The sequence below is a fragment of the Notolepis coatsorum genome (genome assembly GCF_963971535.1).
Source record: "Notolepis coatsorum genome assembly, chromosome: 6".
In the NCBI taxonomy this organism is placed as follows: domain Eukaryota; kingdom Metazoa; phylum Chordata; class Actinopteri; order Aulopiformes; family Paralepididae; genus Notolepis; species Notolepis coatsorum.
In genome coordinates, this window is record NC_140170.1 from 182,007,826 (window position 1) to 182,019,900 (window position 12,075).

Here is a 12,075-nt window from a genome sequence, read left to right on the forward strand (position 1 = left end):
GTCCGAAGACGGACAGGAGAACTTGTATTGGCGGCGGCGCCCCACGCCTTGTAATGTACAGCCCCACCCATGTCTGCTCCCGGCTGCTCTTGGGGGGAAGGATGACGGGATGGGTCAAGCGCAGCGAGGACAATTCAACGGCGACCCAAAAAGATGCATGTGTGTGTGTGTGTCCTACGTGTCGCTCATCTCGCATGTGTGTGTTCGCTGCATGTGTGTGTTCGCCGCATGTGTGTGTACGCCGCATGTGTGTGTACGATGCATGTGTGTGTACGCTGCATGACGATGTAGCAATGTGCTACGAATAAAGACTTCTTCTTAAAAGTCAGTTTCACGTAAAGGAAATGGAATCCTGTAACTGGGAATCCAAATAGGCCGCCCGCAACACTTCCGATAATATCAGCTCATGGGAGAGCGCGGGGGGGGGGGGGGGGGGGGGGGGGGGATAAAATGAATGAATGTTGATTAGAGCCTTGGCGTAAGTAGTTGTATAGCTACGGCTGTGGGGGTGCCGAAGACATGATCCAATAGACTTCTTCCTGAACACGGAGTCGATCGGCACTTTCTCAGCCGAGCTATAGTCACTTTTCCGCACCTACACTCCCCAACCGGTGCATGTGCAGATTGCACAGGGGGTGTGTCTGGACAATCCAGAGAGTTCTCCCTGGGCAATCTGCGCGTGTGCAGTGTTAGCATGTAACGCGGAAGTGCAGTGGTCTGACACATCCCTGTCCTGTTCCAGAATAGAGGAGTGAGACTCTTGTCTCTTGGCTCCTCAGCCTCCTCTACTGTAGCAGCAACTAGTGATGGGAATTCCGGCTCTTATTGTTTTTGTTTTATTATTGTTTTATTGTGGATCCCCATTAGTCTACACCAAAGTGAGACTATACTCTTCCTGGGGTCCAAACATTAAAAATACAAACACACACAAAAAAAGTAAAATAAAAATATAAAACCACAAACTCACAAGTACTCATAAGAAAACATCACAACGAACAAAACAGTGAATAAAAGCTCACTCAATATTCATAAGTTAGATATCACAATTCTCAACCATAAAAAACAAATGACATATTCAGTCCATAAGAGTCGGCTCTTTCGGCTCCCAAGCGGCTCCACAGAATTTTTTGTTGCTTAAATGAATTTATTACCAAAAATAATGTAAAATGATGGTACAATGAATTACTAATGTAAAAAAAAAAAAAAAAAACATAGATTATATCAAATGTTTATTATTCATATGGCTTTATTTACAAATAAACTCAACATAATCAACATGGAGCAGAGTAAAAAATAAAAATAAAAACGAATTGGGTCCCTATCAGGAGCCGGCTCCCATCGTTCACTTCGAAGAGCTGTCTCTAAAGAGCCGCTTCGTTCATGACTCACACATCGCTATAGCAGAAACATCAACACAGTAGTACAGACAGTAACAACAGTGTAAACAATATAAACTATTTAAAATAGTTTAGCAAATTGCTAAATTATACGTGTAATGTGTGCAAATCAGTGGTTATGTGCAGGTCAGTAAATCAGTAGCAGTGACAGCTATATACAGTAGCACTGTTTTCCCTCAGTCACAGGTCATCAGTGCTATTCGTTCATGAGTCTGACTGCCTGGGGGGGGGAACTGTCCGGGAGTCTGCTGGTCCGGGCCTCTAGGCTGTGGTTCAGGAGTCTGCTGGTCCGGGCCTCGAGGCTGTGGTTCAGGAGTCTGCTGGTCCGGGCCTCGAGGCTGTGGTTCAGGAGTCTACTGGTCCTGGCCTCGAGGCTGTGGTTCAGGAGTCTGCTGGTCCGGGCCTCGATGCTGTGGTTCAGGAGTCTGCTGGTCCGGGCCTCGAGGCTGTGGTTCAGGAGTCTGCTGGTCCGGGCCTCGAGGCTGTGGTTCAGGAGTCTGCTGGTCCGGGCCTCTAGGCTGTGGTTCAGGAGCCTGCTGGTCCTGCTGGTCCTGCTGGTCCGGGCCTCAAGGCTGTGGTTCAGGAGTCTGCTGGTCCTGGCCTCGAGGCTGTGGTTCAGGAGTCTGCTGGTCCGGCTGCCAGCTGCCAGACGGTAGCGGCTGAAACCGTTTGTGGTTGGAATGGCTGATGGGGTTATCTGGGGAGGCCAACATGTGATACTGAAAGAGAGATGTCTAAATCTCTGGACAACTGATGTAGAACTGTCCCTGAAATAGAAAGTAAATGACGGTGGTTCAGAGCCACGGTCCTGAAAGCTCGCCTCAACACCGGAGAAGGAGCAATTTGGGCCCATTTCGTGCATTTCTGGATGGTATCCACCATACACGGACTTGGCTGATAGAAGGTTCGACTAAGACTCCCAAGATGCAACACTGAACGGCACAGGAGGTCCTTCAGTCCGACAGCCATCAGACTAATGTGAAAAACTGTAATTTTATATGTCTGCACTTTATGTGCTCATTTTATGCCTGTCTTTTTTCTGTTGTGAAGGACTTTGAGCTGCAGTTTCTGTATGAAAGGTGCTATACAAATAACATTTATTATTATTATTATTATTATTATTATTATTATTATTATTATTATTATTATTATTATTATTATTATTATTATTATTATTGTTATTATTATTATTATTATTATTATTATTATTATTATTATTATTATTATTATTATTATTATTATTATTATACAATGCATCACTGTGCCTCACTGAGCACAGAGTGACAGTACAAACTCCAGGTAATCTTCCTGGACTTTTTGACTTTTGACCCATGACTTTCAACACTTTACATTTCCTTTTCTACATTCATTACTGTACATTTACTGTATATCACTGTATATTTTCGGCTGTATGTTTTAGAATCTATATACATATTTAGAATGTATATCCCAGACTGTATTTTTATTCGTACTTGTGATTTTAGATTTTGACTACCTAAAGGTTTATTGTGAGCGATCTGTAGTGTGCTGAATTTCCCTCTGGGTCAATAAAGTACTTCTATTTTATTCTATTCTATTCTATGTTTTGAACTGCTTGGGGCAAGAGACCTCCATACCACCCCCCCCCCCCCCCCCCCCCCCTACAGAAGGTTAACCCTTTCATTACCACACTACAGAAGGTTAACCCTTTCACTACCACACTACAGACGGTTAACCCTTCCACTATACCACACATCCGGTTAACCGTCTGTCGTGTGGTAGTGAAAGGGTTAAAGCAAGGTCTCGCTGACATACCACCTGAGGAATTAACGAAGGCAACCGCTGAAGGATCTTCCCCCCCCCCCCCCCCTCCCACGTTCAAGGCTGGCTCCTGCGCGCACACTGATAAAGGAGAAATGTAAACAAAGTGGGAAAAATGTCAACGACAACATCTTGACCCGCACTCCCACAGGATCTGGCAGATCGCCCATCGGCGTCTGCCCTTGAGAGCCTTCCTCGAAAGGGGAGACGTCCCAGACGGGCGTGTACTGAGGGGGACAAGTCTGGTGTCTGTCTTCTGTGTCTCCACCGCCGCATGCAGCATGTGTGGCTATAGCTACAGGGTATATAGCGGTTAGATGTGAAGATATTAGCATAATATGAGTTCACCAGCATGTTTCTAAATGGTGGGTGATAATAATAAACTGCGTCGAGCCTGTGGGAAGCCAGACATGCATTTGTGTTTAAAAAGTAAAGGGTTGTAAGCAGTATGTTGACTATTTTTCCAGATTACATTCATAGAAGATAAGTCATGCTAAGAAGTCACTGTGCCCTTGTAGAAGGTCCGTCCCACAGGACAACATGCCCTTGTAGAAGGTCCCACGCACACAGTCTGTTTGAACAACACCAGAACAGAACAAGAATGGTTTTCGGATTCATATATATATATATATGTGACATTTATAACTGCCTTGTTCTTTTTCAATGGACTGTATTGAAATGTAAACTTTGCATTGCAAAGAGATTGAGATTGACACCTGCCTTGTCTTTATCAATGAAATGGACAATTTAAATTGTTCAATTAAACACCTCTTTTGAATGATTTCATTTGACATTTTACTGCCCTGATGGGGGAGGAGGGGGGGCTATGGATCTATCTCCATGTCTGTGTTTGTTTGTTTGTTTGTTTGTTTGTTTGTTTGTTTGTTTGTTTGTTTGTTTGTTTGTTTGTTTGTTTGTTTGTTTGTTAGTTTGTCCACTGTCACATTTGATAGTGAATAGGGAGGTGTAGTCTGACATCACTTTGGACAGCCTGCGAGGTCCACCCGTATAGGGATTTATCATTGGGAAAATGGATTATCGGCTATTGTAACAATTCTGCCTCATGAAGTTTCAAGTTTCAAGTTTCTTTAATAGTTGTCATACAGAAGTACAGAATACTTTTATACAAAATGCTTCTTACTGTTACGCTCCAGAGACTGTGCAAGACAAGATAAGTATGAAATAAAATAACATAGTATAGCATGTAAATTAGAAGTAAAAAAAATGAGGTCACAGTGTTCAGTATAGACATATGTACAATGTTCGATGCAGAATAGACGTAACTGAGTTACCATATAATATACAATACTGTGCAGTGTACTAATGCAATACTATATAGTGCAAGGCAGAAATGGTATGAGGTGCAATTTAGGTACAATTTACAGTGGGGTGTACGAGTTGTAGTGCAAATCCTTTATCAATAAATATAAAGTGTGTTTGTGTGGGTTTAAGTGAGTGTGTGCGTGTGGGTGTGTGTGCTGTGTGCATTTGATGGTTGTTGCATAGTGTTTATTGTTCGTTTAGCAGCCTGATGGCCTGGGGATAGAAGCTTCTTCTGAGTCTTTCTGTGCTCGCCTTAAGACTCCGGTATCGCTTGCCTGACCGCAGCAGTTCAAAGAGGCAGTTGTTCGGGGTGGCTCGAGTCCTTAATAATTCTCTTAGCCTTCCCCCTGCACCGCTTGTTGTAAATGTTCTGGAGGGTGGGAAGCCCCCCTCCAATTGTGCGTTCGGCTGAACGTGTCACTCTTTGTAGTCTGCTACGGTCTTGTGCAGTGCTATTCCCAAACCAGGAGGTGATGTTGCCAGTCAGGATGCTCTCTATTGTACATGAGTAGAAGTTCCTAAGGATCTTCTGACTGACTTGGAACTTCCTTAGGCGCCTGAGGAAGTAGAGGCGTTGTCGTGCCTTCTTCACAACACTGTCAATGTGTGTGGTCCATGTCAAGTCCTCGGATATGTGGGCTCCGAGGTACTTGAAACTGTTCACTCTCTCAACCGGTGCCCCGTCGATGCTGAGGGGGCTGTAGTCCTTGACCCCCGACCTCCTGAAGTCCACAATCATCTCTTTTGATTGATTGATTGATTGATGAACATTGAAAAGCTTTCCATTTTTGCACAAAATGAGTTCCCTTCTATCACTAACATTATTGTTTAAGCATTTTTGGTTGAAATACATTTCGGCGATTTTTCCTTACGATTAATTGCAAATATTTTCATGTTGAGCTAAAGGTACACCATGCAAATGTTCATGCTTTATTTGTTTTAAACGAGACGATTTAGAAATGTACAATGGGGAAATACATTGCGTTTTCAAGATGGTGGACCGGCCGGAAACAGCAATGACGTAACCACTACACCTCCCTATAGTGAGCTAACAGGGAGGAGTTTGTGATGTGAATAGTGAGCGTAATTAACTTTTAGTGCTAATGAAAGAGAGTAACATAGGGCTGAACTTGAGTTGAACTTGAACTTGTGTACTCAAATTTTTCTGTAGCAAATTATAATAATAATAATAATAATAATAATAATAATAATAATAATAATAATAATAATAATAATAATAATAATAATAATAATAATAATAATAATAATAATAATAATAATAATAATAATAATAATAATAATAATAATAATAATAATAATAATAATAATAATAATAATAATAATAATAATAATAATAATAATAATAATAATAATAATAATAATAATAATAATAATAATAATAATAATAATAATAATAATAATAATAATAATAATAATAATAATAATAATAATAATAATAATAATAATAATAATAATAATAGGTATAAGCTGGAAAACACTGCAATGTGTTGGATGCACCACAGCTAGCCTAGTCTACACCACACCAGCGCGCTACACACATGCACCGCTGGCTACTGAGAGCTGTGTTGTTGGCGCACTTTGAGCACCACGGCAACTAGTATCTCAGAATTGTTCTGTTTCAATGCTATTGAATTCTATCGGCCAAGTCTGTGTATAGTGGGTGGGAGAGGCTACTAAAGCATTACACCACGCGCAGGAGTGGGTTATGAGTATTAGACCATGCCTAGGGGTGGTAGTTAGGCCCGAGGCGCAGCCAAGGGTCGTTAGACCCCCCTAGGCATGGTCTAATTCTCATAACCCACGACTGCGTGTGGTGTAATGGCTTTTATACAATGGCCGATGTCATCCAACCTTATTGATATACAATAAACACACATTAGTTGAAGATTTTTTGACAAAACCATCCGCAGAAAAAGTAGTTCCCAAAAAAAAAAGAGAGCAGTTGCCTCCGTGTGGAAGCAGCTTGGAAGTGCAACTGTCTCTCAACTTAACACATCCAACAAACTAACACATCCAACTGTCTCTCAACTAAGACATCCAACAAACTAACACATCCAACTGTCTCTCAACTAAGACATCCAACAAACTAACACATCCAACTGTCTTTCAACTAAGACATCCAACAAACTAACACATCCAACTGTCTCTCAACTAATACATCCAACAAACTAACACATCCAACTTTTCTTTTTTTTAACCTACTTTCTATAGAAGCAGCTGGTAGGTGCGCTGTTTTAAGTGAGCGTGGATGATTGAATTGATTGATTGATTGCAAATTGTATTACTGTCCGCCTTGTTTCCAACTGGTTAAGCTTGGCGACTCTTTCGCAGTCGCCCTCTTTCGAAGTTGGGTATGCTTAGAGTTTGGAATCAGGGCTGGTGGTCTATCGCCCTGCTCTAAAGACAAACTCTAAGCATAAGCAACTTCGAAAGAGGGCGACTTCGAAAGAGTCGCCAAGCTTAACTGTTACACTCCCAGACCTGCACAAGGTTGGGAGAGGCAACCCCACATTGACAGTAGGGACAATAGGAGTTACTGTCCCACACAGGGGATTGATGGTGGTGTTATAGCGCCATCTGGTGTTCACCTGTAGTTAATGCAGTCTGTGAAGATGCTCACTGATTGCATTAGAAATATACTGTTGTTACAATTAGGTTATTTATTAGTGTTATTACAATTACACGCGACATGGTGTCAGAAGTGCTGTGGAACAGATCAAACGGTCTACCTTGGAGGTGGAATAAAGAGGCTTCATGAGTAACAAGGAGGAGAAAGAGCAGCCAGGAAGAAGCGGAGGTAGCATCATGGCTAACGTACCTGCGGCTACTTTCAACATCCAACCGCCTGAGCCCTTTGATTTCTCCAAGCCGCTCGAGTGGACTAAATGGATCAGGAGATTCGAGAGGTTCCGTCAGGCAAGCAATTTAACTGCAAGCTCAGAAGAAAATCAGGTAAACACGTTGATTTACTGTATGGGAGATGAAGCTGATGATGTTTTGAGAGGCTTGAATCTCAGTGCTACAGACCAGCTGGAATACGGTAAAGTGCGAGATGGCTTTCAGTCTTTCTTTGTTGTGAAAAAGAACATTGTGTATGAACGTGCACGTTTTAACATGCGCAAGCAGGAAGCAAACGAGACTGTGGATGCATTTATTACTGCCCTGTATGGATTAGCAGAGCACTGCAATTATGGGACGTTGCATGATGAGCTAATTAGGGACAGGATCGTAGTGGGACTGGCTAACACACATCTCTCAGAACGCATGCAGATGGAGAAAAATCTAGACCTGGAAAAAACCATTAACATGGCTAGACAATCAGAAGAGATAAAAAAAACAGCAACACACACTGAGGAGCGATGCCAGTTGTGTAAGACTCATGGATAGTGTTAGCTCTATGGACAGAGTGTTTAAAGGCAGGCAGCAGTATGACAAGCCTAGTTTCACCAAAAATAAGAGTTATGGAGCACACAGCAGCCAGAGTAAAAATCAAAACAGCTCACAGTGTTACAAATGTGGGGGCGGGCCCCATCCTAAACACGAGTGCCCTGCAAATGAGGTCAGGTGCGATTCCTGTGGGAAAATGGGTCACTACCAGCGTGTGTGCCGTGCTGGTAAGGCTGTGCATGGTATTGAGGAAGAAGAGAAAAGGGGCTATTTTCTTGGCTCTGTGACATCTGAGCAAGAGGCATGGACTGCTGAGATAGGCATAATGGGGAAAAACATCATTTTCAAATTGGACACCGGAGCGGATGTTACGGCTGTGTCACAGACAATGTTTAACAGTATATTTTCCCATGCACAGCAGCCTCTTCTCCAGAGAGCAGAGAGACCCTTATTGGGTCCAGGACGGGTTCCGTTGGATGTGTCGGGTTTCGCCAGACTGCAGCTGAGAAAGGGAGCCAAACATACCAGTACGCCAAGTACGCCAGTATGCCATTGCTCGGGTTGCCAGCCATAGTAGCCCTGGGCCTGCTCATCCGTGTCAACAGTGTGGACAAGGGGACCCTCAAGACGAGCTACCCAAAGCTATGCAGTGGGCTGGGTATGGTACGTAGATCATATCACATTAAGCTTACACCCAATGCTGTGCCGATTTCCTTGAAAACCCCCAGGAGAATTCCACTGCCATTGGTGGGGAAGGTCAAGGAAGAGCTCCAACGCATGGAAAGGCTGGGCGTTATCAGCCGCGTGAAGGAGCCGACCGCCTGGTGCGCCGGCATGGTGGTCGTACCCAAGAAAGAGACAGAGAAGGTGCGTTTATGTGTGGACTTGACAGGCTTGAATGAGTATGTGTGCCGTGAAAAGTACATTTTACCGTCAGTAGAGCAGAATCTCGGGACACTTGCGGGAGCGAAGATATTCAGCAAATTGGATGCCAACATGGGGTTCTGGCAGATTCCACTCACGAAGGAATCAGCCAAGTACACCACGTTCATTACACCCTTTGGCCGATTCCACTTTAACCGTCTTCCATTTGGAATCGCCTCAGCACCTGAACACTTCCAGTGCATGATGGCAGAGGTCATAGAGGGGCTAGAAGGGGTGGTCTGCCACATTGATGATCTATTAGTGTGGGGGCGGGACCAGGAAGAGCATGATGCTCGACTCCATGCTGTGCTACAAAGAGTGGAAAAAGCTGGCCTCACCCTGAATGTGGGCAATGTGAGTTCTCCAAGAGTGAAATGCTTTTCCTGGGTCACATCATCACATCGGAGGGCATCCGCCCTGACCCAAGGAAGACAGAGGCCATCACAGAGTTGGCGGAGCCTACGAACGTTACTGAATTGAGGAGTTTTCTCGGCATGGTCAATCAGCTGGGAAAGTTCATCCCTCAGCTGGCCGAGACTGATAAGCCGCTTCGTGACCTCCTCTCAAAGAGAAATTGTTGGGTCTGGGACGTGGACCAGGCTATGGCGTTTGAAGCGCTGAAGAAGGCACTGTGTTCTGCTCCTGTGCTGGCTATGTATGACCCGAACAGAGACACTAAAGTGTCAGCTGATGCATCATTATAAGGATTGGGAGGCGTTCTTCTTCAGAGAGAGGAGGAGGGATAGAAGCCTGTGGCGTATGCATCACGCTCGCTCAATCCAACTGAGCAGCATTACGCGCAGGTAGAGAAGGAGGCTATAGCCCTCATATGGGCCTGTGAAAGGTTCCGGGATTACCTCATAGGGAAACATTTCTGCCTGGAGACCGACCACAAACCCCTACTCAGTCTACTTGGAGCCCAAGCACTGGATCTGCTGCCGCCAAGAATCCAGCGCTTCAGAATGAGGCTCATGCGCTACTCATACTCCATTGTGCATGTACCAGGAAAGTCACTTTGGACAGCAGACATGCTGTCGCATGCACCTGTGGAGTCACGCATGTCTGCAGGAGATAAAGAGCTGATGGAGAGCACCAACATATACGTGGACTTTGTTCTCGAGAGTCTACCTGTCAGTGCCTCATACATGGAAAACCTGAAAGAACAGCTGAAAGCTGACAGTGTTTGCTCACGTATTATAACACTGTGCACAGAAGGATGGCCAGCGCATGTAAAAGAGGAACCGCTGTTGAAAAACTACTGGCCAGAGCGAGATACACTCACAGTGGAAAATGGATTACTGTTGAGAGGAGCACGGCTTGTAATACCAGCAACAATGCAAAATTATGTGCTGGCCAAAATTCATGAGGGACACCAAGGCGTGGTGAAATGTAAAGCATGCGCTCATCAGTCCGTGTGGTGGCCAGGACTCGGGCAGCAGATAAATAACATGGTACTCAACTGCAGGACATGCATACAAGAGCGCCATAACCACAGAGAGCCACTCATGGTGTCTGAACGCCCTGAAAGACCATGGCAGAAGTTGGGGGCAGATCTGTTTGTCTTGGGAAGCAAGACATACCTGCTCGTTGTCGACTATTTCTCCAGGTATGTTGAGATTGCACTATTATCTCACACCAGGTCCACCGACATCATCGTTCACCTCAGCTCAATCTTCGCCCGCCATGGCATTCCAGAGGTCCTGATGTCAGATAATGGGCCACAGTTTTCTGGACAGGCCTTCGCGTCCTTTGCAGCTACATATGGATTCAGGCATGTCACCAGCAGCCCGAGGTTTCCTCAAAGTAATGGCGAAGCGGAACGCGCAGTCCAGACAGTGAAGAATCTGCTGAAAAAGGCTGGAGATCCATATCTGGCTCTACTCGCCTACAGAGCCACACCTCTCCAGAGTGGTTACAGCCCGGCTCAACTTCTCATGGGCCGACGTCTCCGCACCACTGTGCCGACCATTCCCTCCCAGCTGGTTCCTGCGCTGCCGGACTGCAGTGCGTTCGCTCGGAAGGAGGAGAAGAGAGGCGTGGCGGATGCTGAAATTTACAACAGACGTCACCGTGCCAAAGCTCTCAGTGACTTGTCACCAGGAGAACAAGTATGTGTCACTGACGCTGAAGAGTCTGGGACAGTGCTCCAGAAGCACTCCACTCCAAGGTCATACTTGGTGGATCTACCTCAGGGGGTGGTGAGACGCAACCGCCTGCACCTGATACCTCTTCAGACATCTGAACAGGACAGAGGTTCCCCACTACAGCACCAAACGCCAGAGCCAACTCTTGAGCAGGCTGAGCCAACTCCTGAGCAGGCTCCCATGTCACCGGGTGTGGTACGCCAAGCCGCACCTAAAGGGACTCTCACTCTCAAAACCCGGTCTGGGAGAACTGTAGTGAAACCTAATAGGCTTGACCTGTGAACTGGGGGGGAAAAGGGGATCTGAAATTGTAAAAAAAAAGGGAAAAAAAGGCACAAATGTATAAGACAAATTTAAATGTTATGTAAATATGGTATGTAGAATGTAAATGCTATGGTCTAGTATAAGGCACTATGAATAATAATGTTTGTTAACAGGGTTAAACAGGGACAGACCTTTCTACACAAGAGGCAGAATAATCCTCTAAGGTTTGATGAGACAAAGGCAGTCTACCCTTTTGTTCTCGAGAAAGGGGAGATGTGGTGTTATCATAGTTTAGACCATCTATGTGGGCCGGGTCTATTGGTATGACGAACAGGAAGTAAGGTGAGTGCCCGGCCAATAGGAATGGGGCTGGGGGCTATGTATAGGAGGGGAGTTCAAGGTAAAGTGTTATCTGTTTAGGTTGTTCTTTGTGTTTGGTATTCTTCTCCTGTGTGTTGTATTAGTTCAGTCCTTGTTCCGGTGTTGTTGATTATTTGTATTAGTTTTAGTGCCTTCTTCCCCCAGGTGTTTTCCTTTAGTAATTAGTGTTAATTAGTGTCTGTATTTATTGCTTGTGGTTTGTTGGGATCATTGTGGCGTCATTGTCTCCTCGTTTTCCCCGTGTCGTGCCTGCCTTCCATGTTTTCCTTCGTTGTTTAGTAGTACTAGTTCCTTTAGTTTGTTTTGTATTTAGATTGAGTCAGTAAACATCCCTTCTTTAAGCATCACCCCTCGTCTCTGCCTCCGTTCCTTCCTCCTGGTCTGCATACTGTGTTCTCACCTTCATCATCACCCCTAACCCTAACATTAACCAG

At 44.7% G+C, this 12,075-nt stretch overlaps 1 protein-coding gene and 1 pseudogene across 2 annotated transcripts in view; both read right to left on the reverse strand.

Moving 5' to 3' along the window:
* The window catches only part of LOC311229862, a 2,400-nt pseudogene extending 2,211 nt beyond the window's left edge, over window positions 1-189 (reverse strand). The window contains exon 1 of the transcript in view: window positions 179-189. The product of the transcript in view is annotated as an uncharacterized misc_RNA (transcript). The remainder of the gene's footprint in view (window positions 1-178) is intronic.
* Window positions 1-12,075, reverse strand: part of LOC311231231 (histone H3.2) — a gene marked incomplete at its 3' end in the record, with an annotated part of 410,556 nt that overhangs the window by 134,684 nt on the left and 263,797 nt on the right. The window lies entirely within an intron of this gene.